Below are 12,311 nucleotides of genomic sequence, written 5' to 3' on the forward strand. Positions count from 1 at the left end.
CTGACCAGGCTCATCTAACAGACGGCGCGGAGCGGAGGTGGGCTTTAAGCCACCACCACTGTGTTTGCTCCTACAAGATGGGAGGGGATATTCTATTCATTTTCACGTTCACACAGACGGTGATTTGAACTGCAACGGCAGTTTAAACTGTATTTCCTTTATCCTGTAATATGACTTGATCGCTTTAAACTCTGCACACTGTTGTTTTCAGCTGTTCCACCATGGTTTCTACCTAAACCTGTAATAGATGTATCCTTATTGAAACGGTTACATTCAATGAAAAATAAAATCAATGTGCAGGCTTACGTGAACACTGTTCTACATGAACAATATGGGCAGTTTATACATTAAATAAATCAACAGTAGTGGCGATATGCTCCAAGTGGAAGCGATTCGCCATTAAAGCGAAGAAGAAGGACTCCGCACAGTTGATCTCTTATCCTGGAACCAGGCTAGCCGTTCAGAATAAGTTATCTAGCCCGCTAAAAAGTTAACCAGCTTCGTAGGACCGGAAATCCCAGAAGTTAGCTTGCTAAACGAAAATCTTGATTCGTAGTATTACTCTGGTCTGCAGAGTAATGCTGGACAACTGCATTAAACCTGCATTCTCTCTAGTGGCCAGCAGGGAGACATTTCACTGGTTGCAAAAAGAATCCGTGGCCTCTGGTCTGCAGAGTAATGCTGGACAACTGCATTAAACCTGCATTCTCTCTAGTGGCCAGCAGGGAGACATTTCACTGGTTGCAAAAAGAATCCGGTTGAATAGAAGTCTATAAGAAAAATACCCTACTTCTCACCTGATTTATTACCTCAGTCAGTAAACATTCTCCTGATGAGTTTATGGTCTCAATCACTAGTTTCAAAACGTATTCAACACAGCATGATGTTCATTTTTTAAAGTATGGTCCCATTTAGAGGAAATTATGTGGTCCAAAATGCAACAAAAAACATAAATGAGAATGACCCATTTCAGAATCCAATGAATTATCTAAAGGTATTATAATTCTGTTGAAACTTTGAAATGTTGTAAGATATTCATTCACAAATGCTCAATGGATGTGCATAAAAACATTTAAAAAAGCTATTAATTCGCAAACATAAATCTAAAGAAAACTACAAAAGAAATAAAACGTGTCAGACAGCAGAGTGAACAGCAACGCCCACTTTATAGTCGACCATCACTACATTTACAACATTTGCATTCATCAGATACTACAGAGTAAATAGAATATCTTGTACCAGTTGTTCACAAGTCTTCTGGATTAAAACCATCCATCTTCTCCCGCTTATTCGTGGTCGGGTCGCTGAGGTACCGCGGAGGTCGATCCCAGGCCAGTGAAGAGATATAATCCCTCCACCTGGTCCTAGGTCTACCCCTTGGTCTCTTCCCAGCTGGACGTGCCTGGAACACCTCCCTAGGGAGGCGCCCAGGTGGCATCCTTACTAGGTGCTCCTTTCGACGCGAAGGAGGAGCGGTTCAACTCTGTATCCCTCCCGGATGACTGAACTTATCACCTTATCCCTAAGGGAGACGCCAGCCACCCTGCGGAGAAAACCCATCTCGGCCGCTTGTATCCGTGATCTCTTGTTGATCTTGTTTGTAATATACATTACATTACATTACATTACATTACATTGCATTTAGCTGACGCTTTTATCCAAAGCGACTTACAATAAGTGCGTTCGACCAACAAAATACAAACTTGAAGAAAACAGAATCATATAAGTACATCAGGCTTCATAGAGCAAAAACATTTCAAGTGCTACTCAACTGGCTTTAGATAAGCCAGTCCTTTATTAGTATATAAGTGCTTTGTTAATAGTTCTATCGCTCGAAGTGGAGTCAAAAGAGATGAGTTTTCAGTCTGCGCCGGAAGGTGTGTAAGCTATTTGCTGTCCTGATGTCAATGGGGAGCTCATTCCACCATTTTGGAGCCAGGATAGCAAACCCACGTGTTTTTGCTGATGGGAACTTGGGTCCCCTTCGCAGCGAGGGTGCAGCGAGCTGTTTGGTTGATGCAGAGCGGAGTGCACGTGCTGGGGTGTACGGTTTAACCATGTCCTGGATGTAGGAAGGGCCAGATCCATTCGCAGCATGGTACCATTGTCTTGAAGTGGATTCTAGCAGTTACCGGGATAGTATACATGGATAGGATTTCGAGGCGTAGTCGTGGGGGGGGGGGTCTGCAGTTCGGTGGACTAAGGATTGCACCACTGCTTTTTGCAGATGATGTGGTTCTAATGGCTTCATCGGTCTGCCACCTTCAGCACTCACTGGATCGGTTCGCAACCGAGTGTGAAGCGGCTGGGATGAGGATCAGCACCTCCAAATGTGAGGCCGTGGTTCTCAGCAGGAAACCGATGGACTGTCCACTCCAAGTAGGGAATGAGTCCTTACCCCAAGTGAAGGAGTTCAAGTATCTCGAGTGAGGGAACAATGGAGCGTGAGATGGGCCGGAGAATCGGAGCAGCGGGAGCGGTACTGCTGTCGCTTTACCGCACCGTTGTGACGAAAAGAGAGCTGAGCCAGAAGGCAAAGCTCTCTGTCTACCAGGCCATTTTTGTACCCTCACCTATGGTCATGAAGGATCATGACGGAAAGAACGAGATTGCGGATACAAGCGGCCGAGATGGGATTAAAACCAAACATACCTATTATTAATTTTACATACAGGCGATATAAAACAATATATAGTCAAGTGTGTAAGCCCAAGTATGATCTGTGCATGCAGCAGCGGAACAAAAACAACGTATTTTACTCTAACTTGTTCCTATAAATGGTAAAACGGATAGCTCTGCATAATATACTCCTGCCCAGAAGGTAAACATGCATCATAGATCCCCCTGCCCATCATTCAAATTCTGGGCAGTGCAGCACACAGCTGAGCAAATTACATTTTTAACCTGCAGAGATGGAGTGTATTTCCAGTCCTTAGATGTATATGTCTCTGAGCACATGATTGGCTGTTGAAGTGAAAGCAGCTGATGAAAAGTTAATGGTAGCAGGGAGCAGTCCCCCCCCCCCCCCCCCCCCGGGCAGCGGTAATGATGGGGTTGGACTACATGTCAGGAACCACCAGCAGGGGACTCCTCTCCCTGGGTATCCATCAGCTGTGTGGCCCTGAGGATGATGGGAAACTCCTTGAGCAGGTGACAGGGATTGATGTTCGATCTGGAGCAGTGTCACCTCGTATGGATTCTCTGCTGACCTTTTACCTCGGCTGTCGCAGGCTTTATGTCTTCTCCGACAAGCATTGAAACAGCTGAGGGAGAGATTAAACTGCATATATTTAACATTTTATGTTTAAATTTAAATAAATTCAGATCAGTTTAGAGCGAGCTCAGTCAAGTTCTGTTTTTAAAAGCTTTTTTATTTTACTGATAATCTGAATACCGTTAAAAAATATATAGGTGTAAATAAGATTGTAAACGTATTAACAGCTTCTTACTGCAGGGAAAAAACCACAGAATACCATGTGTGCTGGGTCATACAATTCAGGTATTGCTCTTATTTTAGAACATTAAAGTTAAGTTATGTACTAAAGCCCCAGAAAACCTAGCTCGAAATCTGCAGTTGTTCTCTCTATCGGCATATAAGCCACAACCAAGGTTACAATTTGGTTATACTATATCAATAGATTTTTTCATTTGTTTGACACTCAAAAACTCAGTTAATCTTCTTCATCAGGACTGTGTGGGTGTGGGTTGATCAGATACATATGATGAAAGTACTGGGAAGAAAAACAAACAACCTACAACAGTAATCTAATTTAATTGTAAACAGTGCTTCCCCCTGATCCCCTTCACATAAGCACAGACTAATAAACACAAGAACACAGTTATTTTTAATTAGTGGTTCACCATTTGCATGGGTGCTGCCTTTGTTGTGTGGAGTCTGCTTCTTCATGAAGTCCGGGTAAATGGATTTTATGCAAGTTTTCTAGCATGTCATTGTAATATATCCAGTCGGAAATGTAAAAAATAGTTATATTTGTCTTGAACGCAGCATAAGAACAGCATCACATTCTGCTAGTATAGCTAGTTTAATTGATTGGTTGTGCTGCTAAATACAGCTGCTTTTAAGATAACTTAAAGAGGTTGTTTACCATTTGCAGTTTCCGAAAAACCTGAGTGACATATGTTGACAACAATTAACATACATGCAACAGGTATTGAAGAGGACATGTATTTTGTGTCTCTACTGTGACATGTCTCCATGCTTTAGTGTTCAAAAAGCTCTTTATTTTTCTCATACTGCCTGTGCTGCAACACCTCTTTTCACCCTCTGTCTGAAACCAGAGCCCAGTCTGCTCTGATTGGTTAGCTGACCGACTCTGTTCAACTGTTTAAAGATGTCCCACCCCTTAGCCTATCACGTACAATGTTTTTGAGTGTTAGCCGATAGAAGCACAAGTTTGAGTCAAATTCAGGCAGGGGGGAGTGTGTGGGAGAGAAACTCCCTCTGGATGGAACTATGGTATTTTAGCTTTTGGAGAACATTTACAAAAACCGATATAACACACAACAGGAAAGTTAAAACCCCAAAAAGCACAATAGGACCCCTTAAAGATTTGATTCTTCCATTGAAGCTGTCATCAAACTAATTATGAGTCGCAATGTACTTTTCCAGATTGTAGGACAGACATATTTAAGTGTAAAGTTGTCTTGAATGCACCATGACTCTAGCACCACACAGCTGCTAGTGGAGTGTAGACTGCAGTTTAATGGATTGCTTGTGCCGTTACATACAGATCCAGCAGTAAAATCATGATGAATCCTGCAGCACACCTCTAATAAGTACCTTAAGCGTACATTCAGCATCACGTGCCACCTCTTCATTCACATCCAGAAATATGTCCCCAATGCAGGCAAACAACGGTTTGGATAGAAGTTATGTAACTTAAAAGATCTGTATGTAAATCAGCTCTATGTCTGTGTATCTTCATCACTTACATCCACAGTCAAATGGAGCAAAATGACAAACTATACCTCTGAATGGTGAACAAGATAAAGTCACATCAACATGTTGATAAAGACCTCTCTCTGTGCTATCAGGCCTGTTTGCTTAGAAATCCGTATATATATGTTAGCAGGAGGCTCGGTAGGGAAAAACAGAAAAGCCTTTGTGATAAAAATAATACAGATTACGTGAGAAGGTAGCCATGGATACAACATCCCTTGTCAATGCATATATGGAGAGATTTATTATGTTTCCACCTCAAGTAGTTGTCTTAATGCTGTGTGTTGTCAGATAGCTGCAGTGTAGGTGGATCCTGACCCCAGGAAGTCACAACGTTACATAAGCCTGATGGATTTGAATCACAGCCTCCATTTCATAATTAACATTAATGCTGTAAAGTTTCTCTTGGAAACTGCACCACAGCACTGCTGATCAATCATTTAAACATGATTAAATCATGGTTTTCACTCCTCACTTTCATGTTCGCACACAAATATTTCAAATATGAGATCAGAACTTATAAAAGTTGAAGAGTTTAAATGTTGTTTTAACATTCGGGCACATTACTATGCAACCCTGTCTCCTAAAAATTACGTTCCCACAGAACTAAACAGCATTCTCAATTACGTTTAGCTAGAAACGTATTTTCTCCCATGTTACGTTTGTTATGAACATATCTCAAATGCGTTTATTTTCTACATATCTTCTAGAAACATATTTTCTCCCACGTTATGTTAGTTATGAACGTATCTTAAATACGTTTTCTACATATCTTTTCCATTTATTGTCTTGCTTATAATAATGATAATAGTCATTTATAAATATCATTTTAGAGCACACATTTGAAATCGAGAATCGGGCTCGATATATGGTTAAATTAAAATCAGTAGGCGAGGCTGTAATTTCGCCAGCTGTTACTCTCATGAGCGAGGCAGAACATAATAGTTTTAACATGACAAAAAGCTGCTGTGTCGTTTATTGCACCTAAAACATTAAAACAAATCCAGAGTTACGTGTTTCTGTACTTCCTCTAAGAAGAAAGGACACTAACAGAAGATCTCTGTGCCTTCAGGCTTGATCGCCGTTCAAATGACAGCGTTGGTTTACCCAAAAGTGGGCGGGGCTGTAAAGTGACAGATTTTACACTCATCTCTTATTCAAAACCATTCTATTTATTCTAACGTAAATTACATGCCAGTGTTTTATCTTTTTATTTATTTGTTTTTATTTTAAATCGTATAATGTCGGACCTTTTTTGCCGTCTGTGAGGAAAATAAATGGGGTTTAGAGCCTCAAAATACTGAAATCTGTATTTCTTTTAATCTTTTTTTCCTTCTAATTTGTTATTCTTTTCTAAATAACACACTGTTATTTACTCAACAATAACACACAATTATCCTTGTTTTTATTTATTCGTTTGATTCTATAATCTTGGGCTTTTTAGCCTAAATAAAGTCACCGGAAACAGACGGGACATTTCGAACGATACACACCACAAACCCACTGAACTGATTACTCAAGATCCTTGATTGGATGTTTTATCCGCAATGCACGCTGGGATATGGTGTTAATAAGATATGATATCCGAAAACGTTTAAAAAAAAAAAAAATACTTTATTTCTAAATTTATAGAGCCCTGATGAGAAGACTTCTGGACAAACTTGAAGAACTGCCGCCAAAACTGAATATTTGACGTGGATCATAAATATATCAACAATTAAACAACATCTTGCATTTCTTTTCACAAAATACGTCTCCTTGCAGTATCAACACTAATTCGGCTGACTTTTATATTTGATCAAATTGGTAGATAGGTTATATTTACACCATAACAGTGCACAGCTGATAGAAAAGGACTTGTCGTTTTTAAAGATATTACTGATTTTCTTTGAATATAAGAATGTAAATACTGAGTTGAGAGAATAGTCAGGGGATTTGGGTGATGGGAGACACATCTATGGAATCAGAATTTCAATAGTTTACCATTAAATGACGGATATACCTTTCTTTCTGTGATGTTTTACAAATCAGATATTAATGTGAAGTAAAACATGAGAAATAGTATAGCAATATCCTGTACAATTATGTAAAAACATAAATAAAGCTAAATATCTTCACATGTTATACATACATAAGTGTCCTACACTAATAATACAAAGTTATTATTAGTATGCTGTGTGTACCTTGTGTGCACCGCCTAGTGGTTAAAGCACGTTATTTAATTATTTTTGTTGAATAATGTTATTTGTGTTGAATAATGTTATTTGATGAAAAAAATATTAAGAGTACATACTTTCATAGGGGGAAAGTAAAAGGTCAATGATAGAAATATAACATAGAAAAAATCAAGAAGATACTGTCAGTGATCTCTACAATAAAACAGTTTAGTGCTGGATGTACAAAGATATTAAGACCACTTTTGACCAGACAACGACAAAGGCAAGCCATTTTGCCGTTTTTAGCTACCTAGCGCCATATGTTTTGATGCAAGTTCTTATCATAGAGTGATGATGTATGTACCTATCGATTCTGTGTCATCTCACAATGCTAGTCGATATGTTGGATGTGCAGTTAAGATAAGTAATAAGGGTGTTATGAGTGAGTTTCTGTGCAGTAATGCGTTAGCATTTTTCCGCTCGTGGCTAATTCAGAGGCTGAGCGTTAGCTTTGTGGGTTTAAAAAAAAAAAAGATCAGTTAGCTGAGTTTCTTCCCGTTGCATGGATATAATGCATGACGCTGTTTCCTGCAGATGACGCATTTCCGCCCCGGTACCGGGGGGGGGTGGGGGGGGGCGGTGGAGAACAGGTTCTCACTCACGAACGTCTAAAACTTATTTGTTTCCTCAAAACGGCAGTTCAATCAGGAGAAACGGTTTTGATATAAGAATACATATTTATTGCAAAGATACACAAATGAAGGTAATGGTGATTTTGGCGATTAGGCCCCGCTGTGCAGGAAGTATCATTCGGGAGGGTAGAACTGATCCGATGAAACCCCCCTGGGGTCTAGACACTGGTGGTGGTGAATGGATAGTTGGGTCGGTCTGAAGAGGAGTGGTTTAGCTTGACCCTGGATTCAGAGGGACGGGAGGTGAAAAGGGGTGGAGGAGGGTTGCGTGAAGTCACCTGAAATGACAGCTGTCAGCAGACTTAAAAAGTTTGGCAGAGCGCTATGATAGGCTCTTGGGAATAGAGCGAAGTGATTGGTTAAGCTGGAGAGTGACGCCCCCGATCACTTATTGAGAGGAGAGAGAGTCAATAGTATGAAGCTGCAGCGTCGGAGACTGCAGTTTCAGGACAGCACTCCTGGGACAGCACTCCTGGGACTGCACTCCTAGGACCCTAGTTGTTTTGCAACATCGCCACCTAGCGAATTGGATGCCCGCAAAAGTACAAACAGCGAGTATTAAGTCCTGATTGAGTCTCATTCACAGTGAGACTCTTTAGATATTGTAATGCTTGTTATTAACGATCTAAAAATGCATGAAAATATGTTTTTCTTACAGAAATGTAATTATTATTATTAACAACAATTTGTTGTTATTATGTTTTTGTTTTTTTAATAACAAATGTATTTTGTATGTCAGATGTAAAAAGTATTTTATATTTGTCTTATCAAATTTGACATGCAACGTAGATATATATATATATATATATATATATATATATATATTGTAGTAAGAATTATATAATCTATTTATAATTGTAAATGTATATTGCATGTAGACATACATTTAGATGAATATTTTGTTAAAACAAAACAAAATGTTAATTTTCGGATGTGTATATAGGTAGATCATCTGTTTATATATAATTTGTAATTTGTCAAGTCAATAATATCAATTTGATACTGCTTACGTTTCTACAATATCATCATTTTCTTGTTTCATTTCATTATTATTATTACCATTTTTTTTTTTTTGTTGCATTACACGTTCGAAATAAATTGAATCAAATGTGTCTTTGAAGAGGTGCTCGATTACTCAAAAACAAAAACAACTGTTAGTGTGTTTATGCACCTGGCTGCAAAAGATAAACATGGAGTTTGACCGAGAGGCATTTCAGTGCAGAATACATTTGTATTTATTTAGAAGACAGGCACAATTTCCACACTGAGGATTCTTCACTGGGGTGAGGCAGGGTCTGTTGTTCCCGGGAAGCCCTCTTTAGAGTAAAAACCCTCCAAGATTCCTCGCCGTCCACTTTCCCGGTAGCCTGTGCCAACGTCCTTATAAAGATGGTCGCATTGAAAGCACCCTGTTTCATTAAACAAATAAACAAAAAGGCTAACAGTTGATTTTGCAGCGAGTCATCATAGGCAAACAGATGACTCAATACACCAGAATAGTTGTTAACTTTAAACACACAACACAATTCACATTACTCACACTATTACTGTAATTAGTGATTAAATCAACAATTAATGTAGGACACCTAGTTGGGCTTGCCAAAATCACGCTACAGCAGGGGTGCCCACACTTTTTGGGCCGGTGGGCTACTTTTGAAATGACCATCTCACCGAGGTCTACCAACCAAAAATAAAATCCCAAATTGCAAGGAGCTGAATAACACGTGTTATGTATACATGGGATAACTACAACAACTCTATTTGGGTTCTTGAACAGAAACAAATACATGAATACATACAACTAAAATGGCATGTTAACCTCTCTCTATTTCTCTCTCTCTCTGTTAAGAAACACATAACAAGCAGGCTAAGAAACCACTCTCCATGTCCTGAAATCTTAAACATAAAACACAAATATAAGTACAAGGAATACAATAAACGAGTAGAACAGTCAACTTAGACACCAGACTCAAATGGGTCCTATGAACAGTCTCTCAAAGCTATAATATAGGTCTCTCTCTCTCTCTCTCTCTCTCTCTCTCTCTCTCTCTCTCTCTCTCTCTCTCTCTCTCTCTCTCTCTCACACACAGAGCCGGCTCTTTTAAGTGAACGACGGGAGCCGGCTCTCGCCCGCGAACGAGCCGTTTTTTTTGCGGAGGGATCTAGATCGGCATGAAGGCACATTATGCAATCTGCAATGTGCACATTATCCCGCTTATTACACATGGCCACATTCTCAACAAAGTAACGACATGACTCCCAATATTAATTGAAATGTTTTTATGGATTTAGAAAATGATTTTATTGATTTAAAAAATAGTTTTATGTATTGATTTAAATTGACATGCATCCGCTAAGAAAAGTAGTCCATTGTTACTGTTTGAACTAACGTAACAAAGGCAGGAACTGCTTCGATAGTGTTTTTGAGGAGCTTTTTGATTACAGATTTGAAAACATCGTTGCTTGCACAATGTGCACAAAGTAGCACAATTGCTGCAGCCTAGCAGCTGATCTCAGAGCACGCTCCCCTCTCCTGCAGGGGGGCGTGGTCAGCTGCAGCTCACAGAATCAGCCCCCTGCAAAAACAGCGCTGGAAAGAGCAAATGGAGCGAAATGAGGCATGGCATTTGTCTATTTTAACGGAGCTTGATTTTTTTTATTTTAATGAATGACTCGCGGTCGACCAGCATTGCCCCCGCGGGCGACCGGTCGCCCGCGGTCGACGTACTGGGCACCTCTGCGCTACAGTTTCATTAAACAAATAATCAAATATGCTAACAGTTTATTTTGCCGAAAGCTATAGCTAATGAATAATTGTTTTTAGTGCCTTTAATACGGTTAGAGGTTATCATAAGCTGTTACGGCTGCTGCCTTCCTGGTTCTCTTAACTGTGTTAATGTGTGTTGCATGTAAATGAGCTGTGTGATTGCCCTGTCGTGATTGGCTGCCATCTCCTGGTCCGCCCCCTGAAGATTGTGATTGGAGCACGCCGGGCCCGACGCACTCCAATCGCAGCGCACAGCCGGCGCACACCTGCTGGGACTACAAAGCTGGGGACAATCATCACTCTGGGGAGGCTCTGTATGTGAACAGACGCCTCTCGCTACTTGCTCTTTAAAGAATTCTGTTAACTGTGGTTAAACTTGTGTGATTAGTTAGTGGGTAGAGTAGTTTTGGATTATGTGATTGTTGCCTTTAGTTTAGCTGTGTTTTGTATAGATTATTTGGTTAGTTGTACCACTTTTAAAGTGAGGTTTTGTTTCGTTCTTTATATTAGTATTTATTTTCCCTGTATGCCATTAGACTCCTTTTTTAGAGTCCTCCTTTTGTTTGGTTATCAACCTGTGCCCTTTTGGCCCTTTTGTTTGTTCAGGCTGCACGCCTTCCATTTTGTTTCACCCTGTGCTGTAAGGCAAGGCAAGGCAAGTTTATTTATATAGCACTTTTCAACACAAGGCAATTCAAAGAGCTTTACAAAAAATGAAAGACATTAAGAAAATGGCATTTAAAATCAGTCATTAAAAAGAAAAGCTAATAAAATAAACATTAAAAGAAAAAATACATGGATAAAAGTTACAGTGCAGTCTAAGATATGAATAGTTCAATTAAAAGCAGCGACAAAAAGAAAAGTCTTCAGCCTGGATTTAAAAGTAGTAAGAGTTGCAGCGGACCTGCAGGTTTCTGGAAGTTTGTTCCAGATATTTGGAGCATAATAACTGAACGCTGCCTTACCATGTTTAGTACTGACTCTGGGGACAGAAAGCTGACCAGTCCCTGAAGACCTGAGAGATCTGGATGGTTCATAATTTAGCAGGAGGTCAGAAATGTATTTTGGGCATAAACCATTCAGTGCTTTATAAACCAGCAGCAGTATTTTGAAATATATTCTTTGACAGACAGGAAGCCAGTGTAAAGACTTCAGAACAGGAGTGATGTGATCCATTTTCTTAGTGTTAGTGAGGACTCGAGCAGCGGCGTTCTGAATCAGCTGCAGCTTTCTAATAGATTTTTTAGTGAGACCTGTGAGTCTACTGAAGATAAAAGCATGGACAAGTTTTTCCAAATCCTGCTGTGACATTAGTCTTTTAATCCTAGATAATAATAATAATAATAATAATAATAATAATAATAATAATAATAATAATAATAATAATAATAATAATAAATGATATTTATATAGCGCCTTTCAAGGGACCCAAGGTCGCTGTACATGGTGGACAAACAAAACAAACAGACAATCAACGGGCAAACCAAATAAATAAATAAAGGAACCGGGGGACCAGAAAAGGGCTAGGGCCCGAAGGCCAGGGTGAACAGGTGTGTTTTCAGTGATGATTTGAAGATGTCCAGGGAGGCAGCATTACGGATCTCGGCAGGAAGTGCATTCCAGAGGGTGGGGGCCGCAACACTGAATGCCCTGTCACCAACAGTTCGGAGGCGAGAGCGGGGGATGGAGAGCAGGCCCGTGTCTGAGGACCGCAGACTCCGAGAAGGGGTGTAGGG

This window comes from Pseudochaenichthys georgianus, chromosome 5 (genome assembly GCF_902827115.2).
Source record: "Pseudochaenichthys georgianus chromosome 5, fPseGeo1.2, whole genome shotgun sequence".
Classification (NCBI taxonomy): Eukaryota; Metazoa; Chordata; class Actinopteri; order Perciformes; family Channichthyidae; genus Pseudochaenichthys; species Pseudochaenichthys georgianus.